We start from the raw sequence: 23259 nt of genomic DNA, 5'->3' as shown, positions 1-23259 counted from the left end.
TCTTTTTTAGATGCTATTATGGTTCTTTCACATTTTTATAGTACTGTAGTAAAGCTGAATTTACTGGCTACATTTGAAGGTGGAGTAGAGCAGCACAAGAGTCAACATTAAAGTGATTCAGTGCCCGTTGGAGAAAAATTCTTCTTAACTTGAGATTGGAAACAATGTGGGGCTTGAGGGCAGTTTGCTAAGAGCAGCTAATAAATTTGAATATTTCCCCAAGAAGCTGTTCTCTGAACTTGTTTTTAACTAAGAAGATAGGCTTAATCATCTTTCAGTATTCTTACGTAACTTTCATTAGTATTTAAAGGAATTAAATGTATATAGAGAAGGAAAATAAAACTATAATTTGAAGTGGGTGGTGGTCTCAAATTAGGGACATGAGGGAATGTCAATAAATGCAGTAATTATGCACAGTTAACCATTATTTTATCATATAATGATCTATAATTATGTATGTAATATAGAACATATATATAATATATGTAATATAATATACTTCAGTTAACAGCAGAGTCATTGATTTACTCAAGCATTTAGTAAGAAATCGTTTAGTAGCTGTTCAGTTTATAAACACTGAATAATCAACAAAATCTAGTTCTTTTTTTTTTGTATATTTGTCTCTACACATCACTGTCAGCTTATAGTCTTATCTGAAGTACATATTTCAGGTCATCTTGGAGTATGGATATAAATGCTTATCATTTCACCAAATTTTTGCCAGCTCCAAACATGAAAATGTGACTTAAATATTGCTAGTAAAGATAAAATATTTTCTGCGTTCTCTCCTTTTCTCTTTTTCCCTTCCTCTATTTCCCTCCCTCCTTCCCCAACCTCTCTCTCTCTCTCTGATATATATATATATATCACCTACATATATCTTATTGGAGTTTTTCAAAGATGCAAGGCAATTATAGGGTAAAAAGATTAATTTCCAAAGCATCACCTTCCATAGATGACTGGCGAAAGAGACCGATCCTTAATGTTTAATCAGTCAAAAAAGTGTCCACATGATGTAATGCTTATTTTTATTATTATTTGTTTAGCACTAAGGGCTTGGCACAGTGCTTACAAGAGAAGAAAAGATGGTCTCTAACCTAAGGGCTTAAAACATGATATGTTGCTAGAGAGTTTATGTGGGTGGAGTTTTCTTTGGATACAAATTGTACTGGAGTTAGCTCTTTTTCTTTTCAGCTTATACAGTTTCATATAAACTTAAGTGAATGAATTCATTAATAAAAGCAGATTTTCTATTTTTATTTCACCTTTGGGCTCTTTTATACCTTTGGAACATACAAGCACAACAAAAAGTTATGTTTGACAGTTAATTATAATTTTTCCCTTTTGACCCAGGCATAATAGATAATTAAGCAATAACATTAATGAAATCTAAGTCTGCACTCCCATAGCTGCCTACATTGGGTGGAATATAGTTCTTTTCTTTTTCCTTAAAGCTATGGCAGGCTGATAAGCCTATAGCTTGATTTTAGCTATTGCCACTAGTGTTCTGAGTTTCATTTAACAAAGTGCAGAAGAAATACGAATATTATATACAGATATTATTCCTTCTATGAATATTATTTTCTTCCATAACTATGTACATATAGCATCACTAACTAGATTGGGTTTGTTTTTGAGGTGAGATTGGTCACACATAATTTGATATTTGATATAGCAGTAAGTACACAGTGAATAGCTGACAGGTTTAAAGGATGGAAACATTCTGGCCTTTCTGGTAGTGGCCATTTGTAGAAGGAACTGTTGATTTTGTGACTAGTTACAAGGAGTTTTTCCCTGGACTCACAGTCACTGAACAGATAGGAATTGAAAGGCAATACCTGGGGGAAGGCTGACAAAGTAAGGCATGAAAAATGTGGGTGTAAATAAGAGAGCTGAATATAAGAAAACTTTGAGTACCTGGAGCTTTTTGAGAAGCTATGGTTGAATAAATGAAAGAAATACCTGTCCCTCCAGTTTCACTGTAGTAATTGAACAGAGGGGACAAAAGGGAGAGAAATTAATGAAACAAGATTATTGAAATAGATTTTTGTAAAATCAGGAAATGGACTTGAGGATTGTTATTTAAGATGTGGAAATATTTATTTGGATGACAGTAACTTAAAAAAAGTTCTATTGTTTCCCCCTCTAATTTGTTTAATTTTATTGATTTCAATTCAGTGTATTTTAAGAACAACTGTAGGAATTTTGGGAAATGGGTACCCCCTTGGTAGAAAAACCAATGATAATAATTTTGCTTTATTTGGGGAAAGATTGATATAGATATATATGAAAATATTCATATATGTATCACACCCTAAAATTTTATATGGGAGATCTGTAGAAATGTCTCATTGTAACTATTACCAAGAAACATCCGTGTGACTTCTAGAACAAAGAATCGTGTGAATTAGGTTTCAAATATGTTATATGATGTTTTTAGTCTTGGAGGTTAGGAAGTTTTTTGGAATCACATTTCTGTAAAGTGACTTTTAATGGTATGAATATTTCTTTCCTCCCTCCCTCCTTTCCTCCCTCCCTTCCTTCCTTCCTTCCTTCCTTCCTTCCTTCCTTCCTTCCTTCCTTCCTTCCCTACCTACCTCCTTTATTCCTTCTTCCTTCCCTTCTTCCCTTTTGTCTTTTCTTTCTTTCATTTAGAGTTTGTTTTCAATTAGCCTGTATGCTGCTTGCAAAGTTGTAAGGACTTTGCACGTGTCCATTAAATTGTATGCAGGGTCACCTTTTTGATTAAGGACGGAAGAATCCCTGTTAGGTTTCTTATATGAACTAAGGGTACTCTTGCTCATTTTGTACAGAGACTGAAACTGTTGGAATTAGTTTTACTGTTATGACGTGATAAAGTTAAGATAATGGGAAAGAAGTGATAATCTTTATTGTTCTAGCAGTTTACTAAACCTGAATTAGGATTTGTCAATTTTTAAGGCTTGTTGAATGTTTGGTCTCTAAGAACAAGATAGAGGATTAATCATGGTCAAAAAGCATCATTTTTAAGTCTTCAGAAAGACTTCCTACGATGAAATATTCTATTCAGCCATATACTTACAACCTTGGAAGCAGTCTTTAGTTGTGTTTTTCTAGCAAGTCTTCCACATAGAATGAATTCATCTCAGTTTTTGATGTTGGTTGTTTCTTGAGAATTAGTTTGACTGAGGGTTAAATATCCCATGCACCAAACGGGGTAAAATTTATAAATGATCTCAAGGATACTAAGCAGGAAATGAAACCCAAATATGCTTGAAACAAAGTTGTGGATTGATTAAGGTTATGATCATATAGAAAACTGATTGAACAACAAGCTGTGCAGCAATCTGAAGCGTTTAAGAGGGAATGGGCTGCCGTTCTCCCACAACAGTGCCAGCCAGACCAGTGCTCTAACACTTCGCAGTGTCTGTGGAAGGAGAGGAGTGGGAGGGAACCAGGGCTCTATATTTGGCAGAGAGAAGTTAACAAAAAGCAGCTGTTGCTTGTGTTGAGCACCTGTAAGTTTTGGGCATGGTGCAAGGCACTTTTATGTTGTTATTTTTAATCCTTCCAATAATCTTAAAAGATAGTTTCCTCCCTCTTCCAAGTCCCCAGTTATTTTCTCTAAATTCTGATTTCTCTTTTGCTTTCATAGCACTTAAACTGATTAATAAATATCATACATTTGTTTGTTTATTTAGTGTCTATTTTCTTCACTGGATTAAAAGTTCTGTTGGGGCTGAGACCATGATTACTCTGTTCAAACCTGTATACCCAGTTTCTGTCACAGTGCCTGACACAGTAATTTTCCAGTAGATATTTGTTGAATACATGAACAACTGAACAAAAATAAAGATAAAGGAAGGAAGAAGGAAAGAATGCAAGGAAGAAAAAGGCAGAGGTGGGATTCAAACATAAGCCATTTCACTTCAGAACACATCTCTTTCCACTCTAGAACACCAGCAAGGATTCACTTTATTTAGAATATATATATATTATAAATAATATATATATATATATAATATATATATTTTAACACCCAGCATGGAGCCCAATTCGGGGCTTGAACTCATGACCCTGAGATTAAGACCTGAGCTGAGATCAAGAGTCAGACATTTAGCCGACTGAACCACCCAGGCGCCCGCAGAATATTCTTGATTATGAACTTATCTGATAAAATTTCATAAGTTCATAAGTTCATCTGTTGTAGAGAATCTCAGATCTGTTTACATTGTAGTCTGAGAATTCTTTTTTTTTTTTTTTTAAGATTTTATTTATTTATTTGACAGAGATAGAGACAGCCAGCGAGAGAGGGAACACAAGCAGGGGGAGTGGGAGAGGAAGAAGCAGGCTCATAGCGGAAGAGCCTGATGTGAGGCTCGATCCCATAACGCCGGGATCACGCCCTGAGCCAAAGGCAGACGCTTAACCGCTGTGCCACCCAGGCGCCCCTAGTCTGAGAATTCTTATATCTTACTCTGAGCCTAAGTGCCATGAAAAAGTCCTGTACTGTCTTTTTCTCATACTGTTGGAATATTGCAACCATTTTATGCTAATAGTTCTCTTCAGAAATACAAATTTCATGTTCTAGATTTAGAGTTTGTTTTCAATTAGCCTGTATGCTGCTTGCAAAGTTGTAAGGACTTTGCACGTGTCCATTAAATTGTATGCAGGGTCACCTTTTTGATTAAGGACGGAAGAATCCCTGTTAGGTTTCTTATATGAACTAAGGGTACTCTTGCTCATTTTGTCCTCCTACACAAAGAGAGTGCATTTCTCTTCCCTTCTCTGGTATTGTCCCTTAATTTAGATCCTTGTGCTGCTAAATTGGCTTTCAGTAATAGGCAGAGTGACTACTGTATGCCTTGCTGAGTTTTTTCCTGGAGGAGAGGTGTGCCACTCTGTTTAGAGAGAGCCTGTGGGAGAAGCTGGGCTCACCCAAGGAGCTCTTATCCTGGCAGGTGCCACACGCTGGGGCTTGGTTTGGTTATTGAGCAGTGAGCTCCTTCTGTTTACCTCATTTTTGCTGCTTGAATTTTTCCTTGTTATTAGTAAGTATCATTGTCAAGAAGTTTTTTGTTTTAATAATTGGTTTTTGAATAATGCTGTTGGCCATTTTCATTTCCTTCTATCTCTGCTTCCATCTTTTAAAATAGCCTTACTGTAACTTTCCATTCTATGTCCCCGGAAGGGAGGTTAAGAGTAAATTCAAGGTTTGCCCAATGTCATAGTGACAAAAAGTGTCATTGTATCTAGGCTTTCAGCAATGCTATGTATAGCCTTGAAAGCTACATTTTAAGGGTGTGGCGACGTGGCTAGGTCAAACAAGAAGTGTGTATCTCCCAGATATATGCATATTTAAATATTGATGCCAACTTAAATTGTCCTACATAAACTCCTAGGAGAGTGTAAGAAACAAGTACAAGATTTCTGTGATATGAAGCAATAATCATCTTTGCTAGACCAAACTGACAATCTTGGAAGCTCTGGTCATATGGGAATTTATCATTTGAAGCAGCCTGTCCTAGTTGGAAGTTAGTCTCTTAGTGAGGAGTGATCTGACCCCTTAGAGTCTTCACATTGGATGGTGTAATCAGTGGTCAATCTAACTTTCAACTTGCCCTTTGAAAAAATTTAAGATGCAATTGTTTTCCCAGTTATGGAAAATCCCTTTTTTTTTTCTGGTAGCAAATATTTACTTCCCAGGAGAGTGCTTATTATCTATTGGAAATTAATTCAACTCCACAAATATATACTGAGTACTGATTATATTCAAAGCAGAACATTAAATGCTGCATTGGAAATAAATACAAGTGCACAAAACTCCCATCATCAAGAACCTTAGAATCTAGGCATAATTATTAAACACTCTTATTCCTTTTTGTGTACCTAGTGTCTAACTCAGTGCATGGCTCAAAGGGGGGATTAATAAATGTTAATTAAGTTACATTGATTATTGCAGAGTAGAGATATAATCCTCTATGCAGAATATGTTAAGTGCCTTAATAAAGTAAAAAAATAGTACTCTGGAGGGGGGTTCAAAAGAATTAAAGATACATCCCTTTAAGAAGAAAGACTCTAGAAAGTAGACTCTTCGCTGATCCTTTAAACTTGAGTAGAATTTTGTCAGTGAAATAGGGGATGAAGAGAGGAGCATCCTGTTAGTGAGGAGATATCACAAGGATGGGTATGGGATAGACATATGGAAACAGGAAAGTATGAGATAGGAACAATGAGAAATCCAGTTTGACTGAGGTATAGGGTATGTATAAGCCAGAAAATTTAGTAAGATCGTATTACTGTGGCCTATGAGGCTAGGTTAAGGCATTTGGTGGATTTTAGGGGGCCATCACAACCAAATAGTCTGGTGGTATGACAAGAGCTTTGCTTTTGAAAAAGTAGTTCAACCAGCAGTTTGTAGAGTTGATTAGAGGGAAGAAAGACTTGAATTAGAGAAACAGCTTGTGAGGGCTATTGCAGTAGTTCAGGCAGGAGGTAAAATGTGGGTATTTGGGGAACAGAAAGAAGAGACTTGCCAATGTAAGATCAATAGGGCTGGTCAGATTATATGTGGTGAAGAGTATGAGGGAAAGAAATGAGTCAAAATGACTCCTATTGCTTTCCCTGTTCCTGTCATTCATCACAGTACTGAAAAAGGAGAGGGAAATGATCATGTTAATTATCTCTTGTCAATGCTCAAATCTCTTGCTGTCTCATTGGTTAGATCCCCAGTGAAAATTGGGAGTATTTTTTCTTTCCATGGAGAATAGGGAGGAAGGTGTGTTTTTAAAGAAATGAGAATATACTTAAACTTATTTTTAACCATAAGAGACTCTGGAGTCCAGGAAACAAACTGAGGGTTACAGAAGGAAGGGGGGGGGAGGATGGGGTCACTGGGTGATGGGTATTAAGGAGGGCATGTGTTGTGATGAGCACTGGGTGTTATACGCAACTAATGAATCATTGAACACTACATCAAAAACTAATAATGTACTATATGCCGGCTAACTGAACATAATAAAAAAAAACAGAAAAAAGTATTTTGAGGACTTAAAGGCATAACATAAACACAAAAGACATTAACACCAAGGGTTAAAATGCACCAGGCAAGGCCTTGTTGATTTCAGAAGGGTAAAGTAAAACTTGGATACTGGGAGTGAGAAAAGTAACTATGCTTGAGATTATGGCATTCCTATCAGCTGGCTTTCACATAGGGGTTAGTACATGGAATAAAACAAGTGCACAGAATTTGGTTACTTTTAAAATTCTCTCAGACTAAGTGATGAGTATGACTCTCTGGTTATATTGCTGTATTTTGTCCTTCACAGAAGGTGTAGTCGCAGCACATATTATACTTAGGATATAGGCCCTCTCTACTTTCTCTTTCAAGGGAAGAGGAAATAGTGCAGGAAAATAGTCTACTCATGAGCAAGAAAAGACTTATGAAAATAAAAATTAAGAAAAAATAGACTTTTTCAAGAGAATGGGAAAAAGTCAAGTTGATTTCGTAAATGATCCTTGTTATTCTCATTACTTTATCATTCAGACTAACACTAATATGCATTCATTCATTTATTCATTCACTCAATAAGAATATGAATTCAGGACTCTTTGGACATCAAGTGGAATTTAAAATGGAAAAGGAAGTTTTAGTCCCTAGGAATTTATAATCTATTTGTGGGAGGAAATAAAATGTACATATATGAAAAAGAAGAGCAAAAAAGTGACTGATACAAACAAAACCTAACAGTTCCTTCCTGGGAAATGCTTTGGCCATTATTCCTTCTTCCTGTCAGGAACCTTGCAATTGGTGGAAGGAAAATGGGCATTATTCTTTTTTTGGAGACCTACAGTTTCTGGTCATTTCTGTCTTCCATTCAACTGTATATGCACCTTAGCCTCCTGACACACTGAGCACCTTGCCATTGCAGGGGAAGGGGCAGAAGGAGAGGAAGAAGCAGACTCCCAGCTGAGCAGGGAGCCTGATGCAGGGCTCCATCCCAGGACCTTGGTATCATGATGGGAGCCCAAGGCAGATGCTTAACCTAACTGACTGAGACACCCAGGTGCCCCCACACCCATTTTACATTTCTAGTAGCAATGTATGAAAGTTACAGTTGTCACATCCTTAGTAACACTTTGTATGTTTACTCTTCAATTTTAGCCATGCAAGTGGCTTACAAGTGGTTTTCATTTGTAGTTCCCTAATAACTGATGATGTTAAGCACTTTTCATGCGCTTATTTGCCATCCATCTACCTTGTTTAAGTGCCTTAAATCTTTTGCTGTTTTTTTAATGGGGCTGTCTTCTTTTTTATTGAGTTGTAATAGTTTTTATATATTCTAAGTTACAAGTTATTTATTGGATATATGTTTTGCACATATTTTCTACTAGTCTGTGACTTGCTTTTTAACTTTAAGTGTCCTGAAGAGCAAAAGTTTTAAATCTCGATGAAGCCCAATTTAATATTTTATTTATATATCATGCTTTTTGTGTCACATTTAAGAAAATTTTGCAAAACCCAAGGTCACTAAGATTTTCCCCTTTGTGTTATTTTAGAAGTTTTATAGTTTAAGCTTTTAATTGAGGTTTGTGATTCATTTTGAGTTAATTTTGGTAATGGGGTGAGATATAGTTTGAGGTTTTTATTTTTGCTTATGGCTGTCCTTTCCCCATTAAATTACCTTGGCACTTTTGTTGGAAATCAATTGATCATCTACAAATAGGTTTATTTCTAGAGTCTCTATTTTCTTCCATTGATCTATTTTTCTATTTTTTAAATGCCACTATCTTGATTACTTGATTCCTGTAGCCTCACGGAATGTGTTGGGAAGTGTTCCCTCTTCTCTGGAAGAGTTTGTGTATAATAGGTATTATTTCTTTTTGAATAGTTAAAAGATTCCACTAATGAAGCCATCTGTGCTTGGAGTTTTCTTCTGGGAAGATTTTTAACTGAAAATTCAATTTCTTTAATAGATATAGGGCGATTTATGTTATCTATTTCATCTGAGTTATGGACTTTATTTAAGAGCATTTCATCTAAGTTGTTGAATCTATTGGCATAGAGTTCATAATATTTACTACCCTGTTAAGGTCTGTAGAATTTCTAGTGATATCACCTCTCTTATTTCTAATATGAGAATGTATACACAACATATCAAAATTTAATATTGCTTTTCTGCTTTCTATTTTACTGATTTTTTAATCTTTATTATTTCCTTTTCTCTGTATACTTTGGGTTTAATTTGCTCTTCTTTTTCTGGTTTCTTAAGGTGAAAGCTGAGATCATTAATTTGAGACCTTCTTCAGTATAGGTATCACTGCTATAAATTTACTTTTAAGTACTGCTTTAGCTGCATCCCACAAATTTTGATATGTGGTGTTTTCATTTTTATTCAGTTCAAAATACTTTCTAATTTCCTTTTTGATTTTTACCTTGATCTGTGGGTCATTTAGAAGTATTATTTTATTTCCTAATATTTAAAGATTTTCTGGATATCTTTCTGTTATTGAATTCCTAATTATTTTGTTGGGTGCCAAGTTCTATAAGTGTAAATTAGGTAAAGTTGGTTGATAGTATCATTCAGGTCTTCTATATCCTTACTGATTTTTTATCTACTTATTCTATCATTACCTGAGAGAGATATTGAAAACTCTGATTATAATTCTCCTTGAAATTTTATTAGTTTTTCTTTCTTGTATTTATTATTTTTTTTTAAAAAAAGAGATATCTATTTGAGAGAGAGGGCATGAGTTGGGGAGGGGCAGGGAGAGATAATCCCAAGCAGATTCCTTGCTGGGCAGCAGAGCCTGGCCCGTTGAGGGTCTCAATCACATGACCCTGAGATCAGGACCTGAACCAAAACAAAGAGTCAGATGCTCAACCGACTGAGCCACCCAGGCACCCTTCTTTCTTGTACTTAGAAGCTCTACTAGGTGGATGGATGTTAGGGTCATTATATCCTCCTAATGAATTGACCCCTTTATCATTATACAAGGATCCCTTTATCACTAGTAATATTCTTTGCTCTGAAATCTACTTTCTCTGATAGCCACTGCAGTTTTCTTTTTATTAGTGGTACTATGGGTAATATATTTTCCATCTTTTCACTTTTAAAGTATTGTGTCTTCATTTTTAATGTGAATTTCTTGTAGACTGCATGCAGTTGAGTCTTGCTTTTTATCCAGTATGACAATTCCTCCCTTTTAATTTGGATATTTAGACCATTTATACTTAATGTGATTACTGATGCAGTTGAGTTTAAATACACAATCTGCTCTTTGTTTTCTATTTGTACCATCTGTTCATTGTTCCCTTTTCCTGCTTGCTTTTAATTTATTGAGCATTTTTTATGATTTCTTTTAAAATTCTTTCTTGGCTTATTACTTTTAATTTTTGTTTTAAGTACGTTTTAGTGGTTGCTTTAGAATTTATAACAACCCTATATGACTTATCACAGTCTTATTTCAAGTAAATTATCTCACTTCACATATGGCATAAGAATCTTACAATAGTATACTTATATTTCTCCCTCCTGTCTTTGTGCTATTGTCATACACATTACTTCTGCATATGTTATAAACTTAAAAATAATTATTTTTGCTTTGAATAGTCAACAATATTTTAAAGAGATTTAAAAAATAAGAAAGTATTTTATATTTACCACATATTTACCATTTTCAGTGCACTTTATTCCTTTGGTTAGATTCAGTTTCCATTTGGTAACATTACCTTCTGCCTGGAGCTTTTTTTAAAAAAAAGTTTTATTTATTTTTTTGAGAGGGAAAGAGAGAGAGAGAGTACAGGGGAGAGGTAGAGGGAGAGGGAGAGTGAGAGAAGCAATCTCAAGCAGACTCCTTGCTGAGTGGAGACCCTGACGTGGGGCTCGATCTCACCACCCCAAGATCATGACCTGAGCCAAAATCAAGAGTTGGAAGGTTAACCAACTGAACCACCTAGGCGCCCCTCTGCATTTGTATTTCTGAGAAATCTTTATTTTGCTATGTATAGAATTTTTGGATTCACTCTTTTGTTCAGTAATTTAAAAATGTTGATCCATTGTTTTTTGGTTTGCATTGTTTTAAAAAAGAAGTCACATATAATTGTTATATACATTCCTCTGTATGTGATATGTCATTTTCCTTGGCTAATTTTAAGATTTTCTTTTTGTCACTGGTTGCAAGCAATTTGATTACTATATGTGTTAGTGTAGTTTTGTTAATATTCTTGAGATCAGGGTATTTTGAATTCTTGTATCTGTGGGTTTATAGTTTTTGTCACATCTGGAAAATTTTCAGCCATTATTTCTTCAGAATTTTTTTGTTTACTCCCATTCTTTGTGGAATCCAATTACACATATATTAAGCAGCTTGAAGATGTTCTGCAGTTCATGGATTCTGTTCACATTTTTTCATCTTATTTTTTCCACTCTATTGCATTTTGGGTTGTTTCTGTTGATAAGTCTCCAAGTTCATGTGTCTTTGTCATGCAGTGTCTAATCTGCTTTTAATTCCACCCAGTGTATTTTTCATCTCAGACACTGAATTTTTTATTTTTGGAAGTTCAACTTGAGTCTTTGTAATATATTCAGTATCTCTGCTTAATAGGTTCAGTCTTTCCTTTAGTTGCATGAATAAATAGAATGCAACTATAACTGTTTTAATATCCCTGTGTACTCATTTCCATCTTTGTTATTTCTGGGTTAGTTTTAATTGATTGATTTTTCTCCTCATTATGGGTTGTGTTTTCCTTCTGTGTTTGGCTGGTAATTTTTTATTGGATGGCAACATTTTACCTTGTTGAGTACTAAATGTTTCTGTATTCCTATAAATATTTTTGGACTTATTTCCTGGTATGCAGTTAAGATACTTGGAAACAGTTTGATCTTTTCAATGGTTACTTTTAAGTTCTGTCATTTGAAACTAGTACAGCCTTTAGGATTAATTATCTTCACTACTGAAGTAATACTGTTCTAAGTACTTTGACAAATGCTTCTTGTGTTATGAAGTTTTAAACTTTTGCTGATGGAAAAATAAACTATTTCTGGCCTTATGTGAGTTCTGAGGATTGTTCTCTCTGCTCTTTTTACACGTATCTTTCCCCAACCTTGGTTAGCTTCCTCACAAACATGAGCTGATCAGTAATCAGCTAAATTGTTGTGAGAATCTGCAAATTTCTGTTAGTCTATGTGTAGGTCTCTCTCCTGTTACTCTGCACTATGAACTATAGCCACCTTGGCCTTCTAGACTCCCAGTGCCATCTTCTTAACTCACTGACACCATTAAGCTCTGCCTTTGTACACTGTAGATGGTAATTCCTTTCTCCGTGTGATAAGCTGGGGCAACCATAGGGATGACATTCAATTTTCCCCTTAGGAATCGCTGTTCATCATTGCTTGATGTCCTGTGTCTGAAAACTGTTGTTTTTATATTTTGTCTATTTTTTTCCCCAGTCGTTTAAGTCAGAAGGGTAAATCCAGTCCCTGTTAGTCCATCTTGGTCAGAAGCAAAATTCTCCATATATGTAAAAAATTTACATAATATATATTGATCATGAATTATACTAAGAGTGCTTCTCACATAGAAAATATTAAATCATAGATGGTTATTACTATTATTTCTCTGCCACATCCTGTTATCCAATGAAGCTTTACTATATATACCACCTTCAATATGAAGCTTTTCTGGACTACTACCACCCAGATGATTTATTACTTTTTTTGTACTGACATCACTTTTTTTTTTTTTTTACATGACACAAATCTATGTTATAAGTTTTGGTTTACTTATCTTCCTTTGTGGTAGATTGTAAGCTTTTAGACAAAAAATGTCTATCTTATTTTTCTATCCTTAGTTTCTGGCATACAGTAAATGCTTAGGTATTTGTTGCATACTTGATAATCAGAAGTGTCTTACACCTTTTTTGAAGTATTCAGGAGTAGAACTTTTGATTGGGAAGGACAGAGAGGTAGTTTAGGGGTATGAGAACATTTGAGCAGAATTAAAGCAGAGGGTAAGATTTTGGGGATCCAGAGAGCAGCATGAGAGCAAAAGTGGTTTGTTGAAGTTGGCAATATAATAATAATAATAATAATTCATAATAATAATAATAATACTATCACTAGTAGTAGCAGTAAATTTCCTATGAATCTGAAAGAGGTAGAGGGGTATAGAATGGAGAATGGGAGAGACATACTGTAGTGTCAGTGAAGCCATTTTGTGATTACATTGCTGTAATATAGATGATAACATTGGGTACATTATATTAATGTATATTGTGTGAATCAGTATAACTTGAATTATTGTAATAGAAGCTTTTAAACAAACTGCTGAGAACACAACATACTTTGGAATAGGTAAAACTTAGAAGGAAGTGGTAGGAATGGATTAACTGAGAAGAAGCAGATGGGGATTCTAGATAGTGAAGAATAACATAAACACAAAAATAGTGTAGGCCATAAATAAGTGTAAGATAGCTGAAAGAACAAATGGACTTTGGAGTTGGGTTCATAGGGCTTTATTCTCATCACCACTTGGTTGGACTCCAGACAAATTCCTTTGCCTATTTGAAACTCAATCCCCTCATCTACAAAATGGTTATGGTTGTTGGGAAGATTATATGATGCATAGAGAACATTTATTTTATATCTGGCAGATAGTGGGTCCAATAACGATTAGTTTCTTCTTTTTAGACATTCTATATCTTCTGATGAGGAAAGAAAAATGCTTCAAGAAGGACTTTGTGACCCCTCATCACTTTGTATAAGAGCCCAGGTATAATATATATAATTTATGAGTATAACAAATGTTCCCATTTATTTCCTACTTCCATGGCAAATGAAGATTGCATTGCATTTTTGTGGTCCAATACTAAGGCTTAGCTAACTTTAACACTCAGTTTCTTTACATCTTCTACTTTTAAGTTATATTTAAAACTATTGGGATTATTGGCTAAACTTTCCATACAAATTAAACCATTTTACTACCACAATTCAATATTTTTCAGAAATGCTTCTATTTATAAGGGACATATGTATTGAATAAAGGATTGGAAAGAGGAGTATCAGAAATCCTAAATTTTCCCAAATCTTGAATTCATTTGCATTTAATTAATTAATTAATTAATTAATTTATGAATAATTGATATATAATAGTACATTAGTTTCAGGTGTAAGTTTTTTGTTTTATGAATAAAATTAGTTTTGATTTCAAAAAGAAGTGATATAAGATACACAGAAGTGATATAAGATACAAAGTAAAGCTTAGAAACCTTTGACCTTAAAAAATAAGCATCCTTTAAATTTCCAATCATCTTATATAAGACCTTATATAAGACCACTGTTGTTTGTTTTTCTCTTTAAGATTTTATTTATTTGACAGAGAGAGACACAGTGAGAAAGGGAATACAAGCAGGGGGAGGGGGAGAGGGAGAAGCAGGTTTCCCGCTGAGCGGGGAGCCCGACGCGGGGCTTGATCCCAGGACCCTGGGATCATGACCTGAGCTGAAGGCAGACGCTTACTGACTGAGCCACCCAGGTGCCCCAAGACCACTGTTAATGTGCACTTACAAAAATATTTTGGATACGTGGGGATTTAAAAGTGACTTAGCATAACTAATCTAGAAAACAGAGAAATCTTTTTATATATTCACTGAAGAAAAAATTCAGGACTAGTTAACTAACTCTGTATTTGCTTAAGAGAACTAAAGAATTCACACAGTTAATAGAATAAAAAGTGATAAACCGTAATAGTTTGGGAACCAATTTTTAGCACTCTTTTTCGCTCTTGAATATTTACATTAACATCTATAACTCATAGGTGTAGTATATAATGTTGCTGATTCTGCCAACTGAAGAACCACCTCTCATCAACTGCTGGGTGCTGAGTTGACAAGGATCTAGCATGGGGTGGCACCTGGCTTCATCTGCCCCCTTTGTTATAGATTGGTTCTTTGCATTTGTGAACCTCCCACTGACCTTGATGACAGTTTGCTTGGTTGAGAGTTACCTCCTTTTTAGCTTAAGACATATTGCCCTAGGATGCTTGTAAATGTGTTGAGAGACTAAGTTTTGATGAATTACACAAAACTACTCTACAGGGCATGAACTGAAACTGAGGAGCTGACAATATTAATAATCCAGCATTTGGCAGTATTGTAGTTATTAATGCATTTATAGTTCAACTTGACAAACGTTGGCCTCATCATATGCAAAAATGAGTTTGGTTGTCTCATTTTAGTTTCTGATGAGTATGTTTTATACTTTTTTTTCAGCCTGTACATGTGATAAAGAAAATATTAATCTCCCCTTAGAAATGCAAGGTTCATAGGCCACATGACTGTGTTGTAGAATAAAAAAATATGTATTATAATAAATTGCCAACTTGATTTAATGAAAATATTGTTAGGAATTTTTGTATTACATTATGGCTGATTTGGGATATTTTAAATTGCCCATTTATTCAAAATTTCAAGGTGAAGTACCTATTTTGGTGTTTCAAGTAAACATTTAACTCCTAACTTTAAATAACCAGTAAATTTATGTACTCTATGCAGGTAAACTATATAAAGCATTTATCAGAAAAACTGAAACATGCTAATAATAATAAGTACTTGTAATACCTAAGTATATTCAGTATTTAGGACTTAAAGTTATTTCACAAAAATTACTTTCGTGGGGAAGTAAATATATTTTCTTGTATTAAAATGCTATAGTAGTGACACAATTTCTATTAAATTATTAGTAACTCCAGGACGCACCTCATAATTTGTGTGACGTAGAAATAATATGGCAATGACTGGAGTGGAAAGATCTTGCTTCTTAAAATTTGATGGCTTGTTGGACTGTCTGAATAGTCTATGTCTGTCTGCCACATACCAAATACATCTTACGATTGCAAAGGAATTATTTTTAGATATCTAACGAGCCTCTTTTGGACTGACATAACCACTTTGTTGTCAGATTTCCTTTCTTAAAGGATGTAAATGAGAAATTTAAATTTTCATATAAACAAAAAGTGTATTAGTTGGTCCTTGAAGTTTTTGTGTCCATATTTTTACCTAGAAATCCTTATTATTATATTCAGGTTGAATTACAAGAAGGAAAATCTTATAAATTTAAAATAACCTTTTGTGGTGATAAAATGTGGTTTACATTACTTGGTGAAAGACACTGACTTAATGAAACTGAAAGGAAATAAACAAATCAAATGGAGACTATTTTGTTTTGGCTGCTTATAAAGCTGATTTTAACCTTTAATAAATTTTAGTATAGTGAGAGACTCATGTCTCAATATTATATTTTCACTAGCATACGTCTTCAAATGGGCAATTATGTCCACATGATGAATATAGGGGTTAATGATGGTAATTTGCCACCTGTGTCATGAAACATTTCCTTTTGATCCTCAGGTAAAATTTTCCATAATTTTCTTGGTAATTCTTTAGAGTTTAAAAAAAATCTGAATTAAAAAGAAAAAAATTTAACACTACAAAAATCTCACTCTTGCCAAAAAATGAATCATGCATAAGATCTGAAAATAAGTAGAAAAGAATTAGAGGTATATTTTAGATAGCAGATGGATCCATTCAATGAATTTTAGGATTGTCTTTATTATGCTATGGTAATAACAAATGGCATTGTGCTACAAGCTTAGTAATGAAAATGGAATAGATTTTAAACCACAAGCTAGTTTAGTAACTTAAGCTCAATATCTCTCCACTTCTGTATCACTTGCAAAGGAGGATGTACTACCTCTCTGTGAACAACCTGAATTTCTCTTGCCCTGGAAAATCATAAAGTCCAACTTGGCTTTTGACACAGTCTAAGCTACATGGATTAGGTAAAACTGATCTTAAAAGAGAAAAATTGGAGACTCAGCAAACCCTAGCAGATATTTTGACACACTCTTGGAGCTGATAAGAGTCGTCATAAATTTAAACATTATCTTTCCTAGCACAGAAACTTCACTAATAAATGGCTTTGAATATTTTATGAATGATTGAGGATCCTGTTTGCTAATAAGTCCTCTGGAAGCTATGACTTTTTGGGATGGTTTTGCTTTTGGAGGAAGGAGTGTTGAAGAGAAGGTACTGACGAGGTGTCATATAATTTTACAAGTTGCAAAACTGCTTTTAACTATGAAACTATCTCTGATTAAAATAACAATTGAGCTTGTAATTTTTTCTGAACAGCTGTTGCTACAGGGGGTCATTACCTTAGAGAGCTTGAAAATAATCGTACTCCTGATACATGAGTTATGTAGTCTTGTGTTTTACAGCAAAGCACAAAGTTTAAAGCCTATAGAAGAATGTTATTTGAAAGCTGTCAAACCATGTTAAAAAAGACTGCATCGTCAAAAGGCCCTGGTGGCCATGATTCTGCGTGTAGCCTTGTCTTATTCATTATAAAATGCATGTTTATAAAGTTCCACAGAGCATCCAATTCCCAATTCACTTATATCAGCAAGACTTAACTTGCTCATTAATCTAAATTCTTTTGCAACTTTAATCTACATGTTTAATTAATCATAAAATGAGGCGGTAAGTAATTTCAGCAATGTGTGGCTTGTTATCAGATGCATTTAATCACTCTTCTGTGAGCTCATTTGGAAACACCTGAAGATGTCGAGTGCAGTTTGAATAAGCATAAATTATTCTTTGTCAGTGTACTTCACTCAACTAATAAGACATTAATTTAAAAGGCACTGTTTGTCATTTTTAGATCTTTACCAATATTTTTAGCTTAGCAATATAACTCTAATTGTATATATGATTCACAACTAGTGCCCGACATAGGAAAGGGTAAGAGTTTAATTCATTTTTCTTATTTACATGTAATTATGTCATGTAATCTTAGTTTTTAATGAGGATTAACCATCTTGTAAGTATTCATATGCTTTTGGAATAAGGTACTAATGAATTATAGTTGGAAAAATTATTTGTTGGTACAAAGGCTTGTGATTCCTTGTCTCTTGCCTATGTTAGGTCTGAAAGGACTTGAGATTTGGGAAAGGGCATTTATTTGAGGATACAGTTACTGCACAGAGGTTATATCATGCAGATGTTAACCTTAAAAAAATCCAAGTAACACAGTTATATTCAGCTATCTCAAATAATAACATATGTAGTCCTTGTGTAGGACCAGCTAGCCTGAAATAATGACAGTCCTATTTTCCCCCAGTCTCTTAAGAGTAATGCACATTTGATGATAGCATTTTTTAAAAAGGCAAAAACTGAGAACAACAATAACAAAAACCCACTCATAGTTTCAGAGCAAAAAAAAAAAAATTCATGAGAGCTGAATGGGTTATATATCTTGATGTCAGGGGTATAGGAGTAAAAATTGCATTTTATAGGACGTCATCACCTGTCCTGTTTATGCCATGAGAGTAGTGGCATACAGTAAGAATAATTATCTCAGTGGAAACAAATTGATTTACCTGCTGTGGAGCATCCCTGTCCATCTTACTCATGAACTCATCTCACTCATATGCTATCTATGGATTGTCAGTAGTGAGCCAGAGGGGCTGATTCCTGAAAAGAGAGTATTGGTTTGAGCTGAGATATAGCCATATTCTCCATTTTTATTTGATGTGCACATCTCCTGGGCTACTTCCTTTTCTTCGGGGATCCTATACCCTGATCTAACGGTTATTTTATGTCCATTTCTTGCCCTATGCCTCATGACTATGTAAAATTTTTTTTCCTGTTTTCCTTTCTAAGGGAAAACAAAATCCCAGAAAAACTCGTTTGTATGGTTCAAGTCATAGAGGCCATAGCAGCACATTGCAATGAAATGCCATTTACCCTTACTTCACTTAAAGCACTGTAAATTGTTTTCTTAGGACCACTGGCGAAAACCTCAACCCTTGAAGACTTTTTTAGAATTATCCTTGAGAAACAACATTTCATTTGAACTTAACTTTCTTAATAAGAATACTTTTTAAATTTTTGAATAATCTTAGAGGATAGACACATACAGTCTAATATGAAGGCTTGCTGTCAGTTTTTCTTAACAAGAAACCTGAAACTTCCCTAACTCTCTTTCTCCTGGCACAACTTGAGATAATTTTTCCAAATGGATTTGTTTTCTAGTTTGTTGTTTTGGGTGCAAAGAAAGAATACCATGTACTCCTTCTTTTGCCCCAACTGATGTGTGAGAGGCCTGACCCATTTCCTATCAGGTCCTTCCACACAAAGACAATGATTATTTCATAAAATTCTATATGTTAGCTGTAGCTACTTGCCTGTATGATGTACTTCAAGAGGAAAATGATATTTATGTTAAAAATGAGAGAACAATGACATATTCAGCTACGCTTTATGTTACCTCAGGTTAATGCCTGATATCTTTCTCTCCTCAGTCCCCAACTTGCCAACAAGTGGCACGTAAAATTCTGTTGTAAGTTTACTGAAAAATTAATGTATTGTTTCCTACAAACACTTTGATTTATGCTCATCCATTTTTCCTTTGAATCCGGGCTTTGTGAACATTGTTTGCCTTTCTATAGCAAGCTAGTTTTTCTCAAATCACTTGAAATTGGCTTTTATTAGAAGATCATTTTATTAGAAGATCATACCAGTATAATACATATTTGATGGTTTTTTTCAAAAAATATTTTATTTATTTACTTATTTGACAGAGAGAGAGTGCACATGATGGGGGAGGGGAGGAGGGGGGCAGGGCTTAATCGCAGGACCTGAGCCTAAGGCAGACACTTAACTGACTGAGCCACCCAGGCACCCCATATTTGGTGGTTTTATGAGAAGTTCTTATCCTACATGTTCAAAGCTCTGCCCAGATGACATTTTTATAGATCCACATAGCCTTGCTCACATATGAAAATAAGGTGTTAGGTTATACAGGTGGTTAAGTGTGTATTTAGTTATTTCTCTGGAATTTTCATGAGAATGGGTTGACTTATAGTTGTGTTAACTTTCCTAGTTATCACAACTTAGAAACTCTGTGTTTTTTTTTTTAAGGCAGCATCTGAATCACTTATGTTCAGAAGAACGTAGTAATACATGTAATTTTAGAAACTGTTTTATATTTTCTCTATACATACGTAGTATTGGCATAGTTATTCTTATTGGCATCATATAATGTGTTACAGCCACTAATAATCATTTGTTCATACATACTTACAAGTACTGTATTTGAAAATCCCAGACTTGACTAATAGTAAATGAGGAAGTAATTTATAATTTTCATATTGCATTCTTGCTTTTAAAAAAATTTGCTCCCCCTTTTGTAGAGCATACGACCTATTTTAAAAAGACTGATACTTAACTACCTAATTTTTTAGTATTTCTTTACCTGTATCACAAAAAGACATCTCTGAAATATTCATAGGGCTGTATTTGTAGGCAGTCTCCAACTTACTAACAGGTAAAGTTCTGAAAGTTTATTGTTTAGAATTTGGAATTGATATTCTTATAGAAACCAGATTATAGATGGTGACTTGGTTCACTGGGCAACCTACTGATACCCATTTACCCCATAATATGGCTGAATTATACTATTAACAGTACTATAGTAGCTAACTAGTGTCTGTTAAATGGTTTTGGTAGGAAATCTCATTTTGAATCTTGTTTTAATAACATTCTTTTAATAAATTTCTGGTGGTAGGATTTGACTTTTCCTGCTTCCACTCTACCAGTGCACATTCCTTGAAATGGAATTTGGGGGATAAGGCTGACTTCTTGATGTCTCTAGCTATTGAAAGAAAGTAACTGGGTATCCTGACTGAAGTAGGAGGGAATTGGTGACCTTGGTGGCCCTGGTATAGAGATGTGTGTCTGTTTTACAAATGAAGTTTATCCCATTAGAGATGAGATATATATTGATATATATTGAGAAAGTGAAGGAGCATTTTTAAATTTTACACTGATGTGCCAAAGGGTGGAGAAGATCAATACTTTTACTCATTCACCATGCCTCACAGTATATTCCAAGTATTTGCATTGTGTATCTTGTACTTACTCATTCCCACCCTCATAATTTTGGCTTTCTGTTTTTAAGTTATAGCACTTTTCAGAGTAGTTTGGTTTCTAAGAGGAAAACAATTTTGGAATATATTATTGATTAGATCTTATGTAAGGTGAGGTGATACAAGCTTATAGGAAGCAGCTGAGGTTGACTCAAAGTTAAATATTCCCAAATACATTACAATTCACCCAAATGAAGACCAGTTCATCCCTGTTTAACTTACCTTCTGTCTCTCAGGTATCAGAAGAAGGTCATATGAAAGTACAAATAAGTAATACGAAGTGTATTTGGTTACACATAGAACATCATCTTGAACTTCAGCAACTGAATTGTATTTATCCTTTATACTTCAAATCTGGCAAATGGTATATTTTTTTGATTGCCACGGGGGCAAGTATGAAAAGAGGATAGTAGTAGGGAGAAAATGAGAGAACTGATATTTAAAAGACTCTAAAGATTTAAATTGTTAGAGAGAACAGTTTGATGAGTTACAGGTAAAATAGAATTTTGTTCCCCACCTCCCAAAATACATGGCTCAAAGTGGGAGGGGAAAATGCTTGACAATACAAACTGTGTCTTTTTCTTAACCTGGGGAGTTTGGGAAAAAAAAAAAAAACAAAAAAGAAAGAAACATTTGGCAAAGTGAAAACTCAGCTGACTTCATGCCTACCAAGTAAAAAACCTGATCTTTTATCATCTAAGCACATAGTTGGGTAACTCAGAAACAGAACTACCCAGTGTATAGGTTGCAGTGGCAAGAAGCCAACAGTGAAATCAAACTCATAAGCACCCTATAGAAAACCCCTCAAATTACTGCTGTGCTATTGCCAGCTGTACTGCCAGGGAACAAGAGCTGTACAGATTTCTGTGGAATGACTGGGTTACTTAACACAGCTTGATTGGCTCTGTTCCTACTCCTGTTCTCTTTGGTTGACAGCTGACCACCATACTGGTTTGGTTTGAAATAAGACTGAAGTGAACACAACCACTTATATGAACCTTACTGTTGTACACTGCTCTCCACCTGCCACCCCAAACCCCATACATACCTTATAGACCTTGCAAAAGGAGAGAGAGATACAACAGTGTCTTTGAGTAAAGCACACTGGAAGTGGGTGACACTTCCCAGTCCTTTTATTCCACAAATCCATCAGATCTTTAGAAGAAGAGTTATTTCCTTGGTCTTTATTAGTAAGTGCCTGGATTTATTGACTGTGAAAAGAATGACATCTTAAATGCACATAATTTTGTTAACTTTTCTTCATTTTAAATCATTGCTTTCTTCATGATCCTAGAGCTAGAATGGTTATTCAGAAGCCATCTAGTCTCCCTCTTGTCTTGGATAAACTCTCATATGTAGCTACTACTGTCTTACAGTACTTCAAAAAAGAAGATACCAAAGATATCCCAAAGAGCCCTAGATGGCTTCAATTGCTACATTCCATGAATTAGAGAAAACTTTGAATGAGCAAGGTGGTTGGATCTTCCTTGTGACGTGAAACCCATGGATTCACATGGGTTCCCATTAAGTTTAGAGGCTATCAAACTTTTTTTGACTGATGCAGGGTAAGGAATAATTTTTTATTTTGACCAAGTATGTCATATAATATAGCTGAAATAAAGTTTTCATGAACAATACTTACCCTTAATATGCACAAAGTGTTCTATTTTCTCTTTTCTTCTCCTTGCCTCCTCTTCCTTTGTTTCTTCTCTCTCCCTTCCATGCTCTCCTTTTCTTTTTAATAAAAAAATGCCAACTGGCGCTCAGAAAATTGATTTTATTCATCAACCCATGGTTTGAAAAATACTGCATTAAAATAAGCAAGCTTTTTATTTATTTTTTTTTTAAAGGCTGGAGCTTCATGTTCTTGATCTACCATTGTTTTTAAAGAATTAAGTCTCCTCCAAAGGACACTAATTCTATTGCCTATTTTGATAGTATTATTAGGAAGATAAATTTTATACCTCAATAGTGGCATAGGATCTATTAATAATACCACATATTAAGTGCTTAGTTGTACCAAATTTTGTATTAAATATTTTCTGTTTATTTGTCATGAGAATTTTCTCATTTAATCTTCATAATTACCCTGTGAGGTAGAAACTGTTCTTACACCCATTTTTATAGTTTATAAAATTGAGGATCAGAGTAGTATATCAACTTTTCCAACACAGTAAATGATAAATCTTCGAATTCATGATTGTTTAACTCAATGATCACACTGTTTCTCTTAACTCTGATAACTTCTTGATTTTGGCTTCAAAAAAATTAAGTGCCTTTGTAAAGAGTCTG

At 34.5% G+C, this 23259-nt stretch overlaps 1 protein-coding gene across 6 annotated transcripts in view; it reads left to right on the top strand.

Moving 5' to 3' along the window:
* SOX6 (SRY-box transcription factor 6) overlaps positions 1-23259 on the top strand; it is a 578685-nt gene that overhangs the window by 98652 nt on the left and 456774 nt on the right. Inside the window, exon 3 of one of the 6 annotated variants that reach the window (XM_040638853.1) lies at positions 13671-13752. The exons of the other annotated variants lie outside the window; for them this stretch is intronic. The gene's annotated coding sequence lies outside the window, so the exon portion shown is untranslated. The remainder of the gene's footprint in view (positions 1-13670; positions 13753-23259) is intronic. 6 annotated transcript variants of the gene reach the window in all.

This window comes from Ursus maritimus, unplaced genomic scaffold (genome assembly GCF_017311325.1).
Source record: "Ursus maritimus isolate PB19 unplaced genomic scaffold, ASM1731132v1 scaffold_23, whole genome shotgun sequence".
Taxonomy (NCBI): domain Eukaryota; kingdom Metazoa; phylum Chordata; class Mammalia; order Carnivora; family Ursidae; genus Ursus; species Ursus maritimus.
The sequence above is the reverse complement of the archived record's forward strand: the minus strand, read 5'-3'. Positions and strand labels throughout refer to the sequence as shown.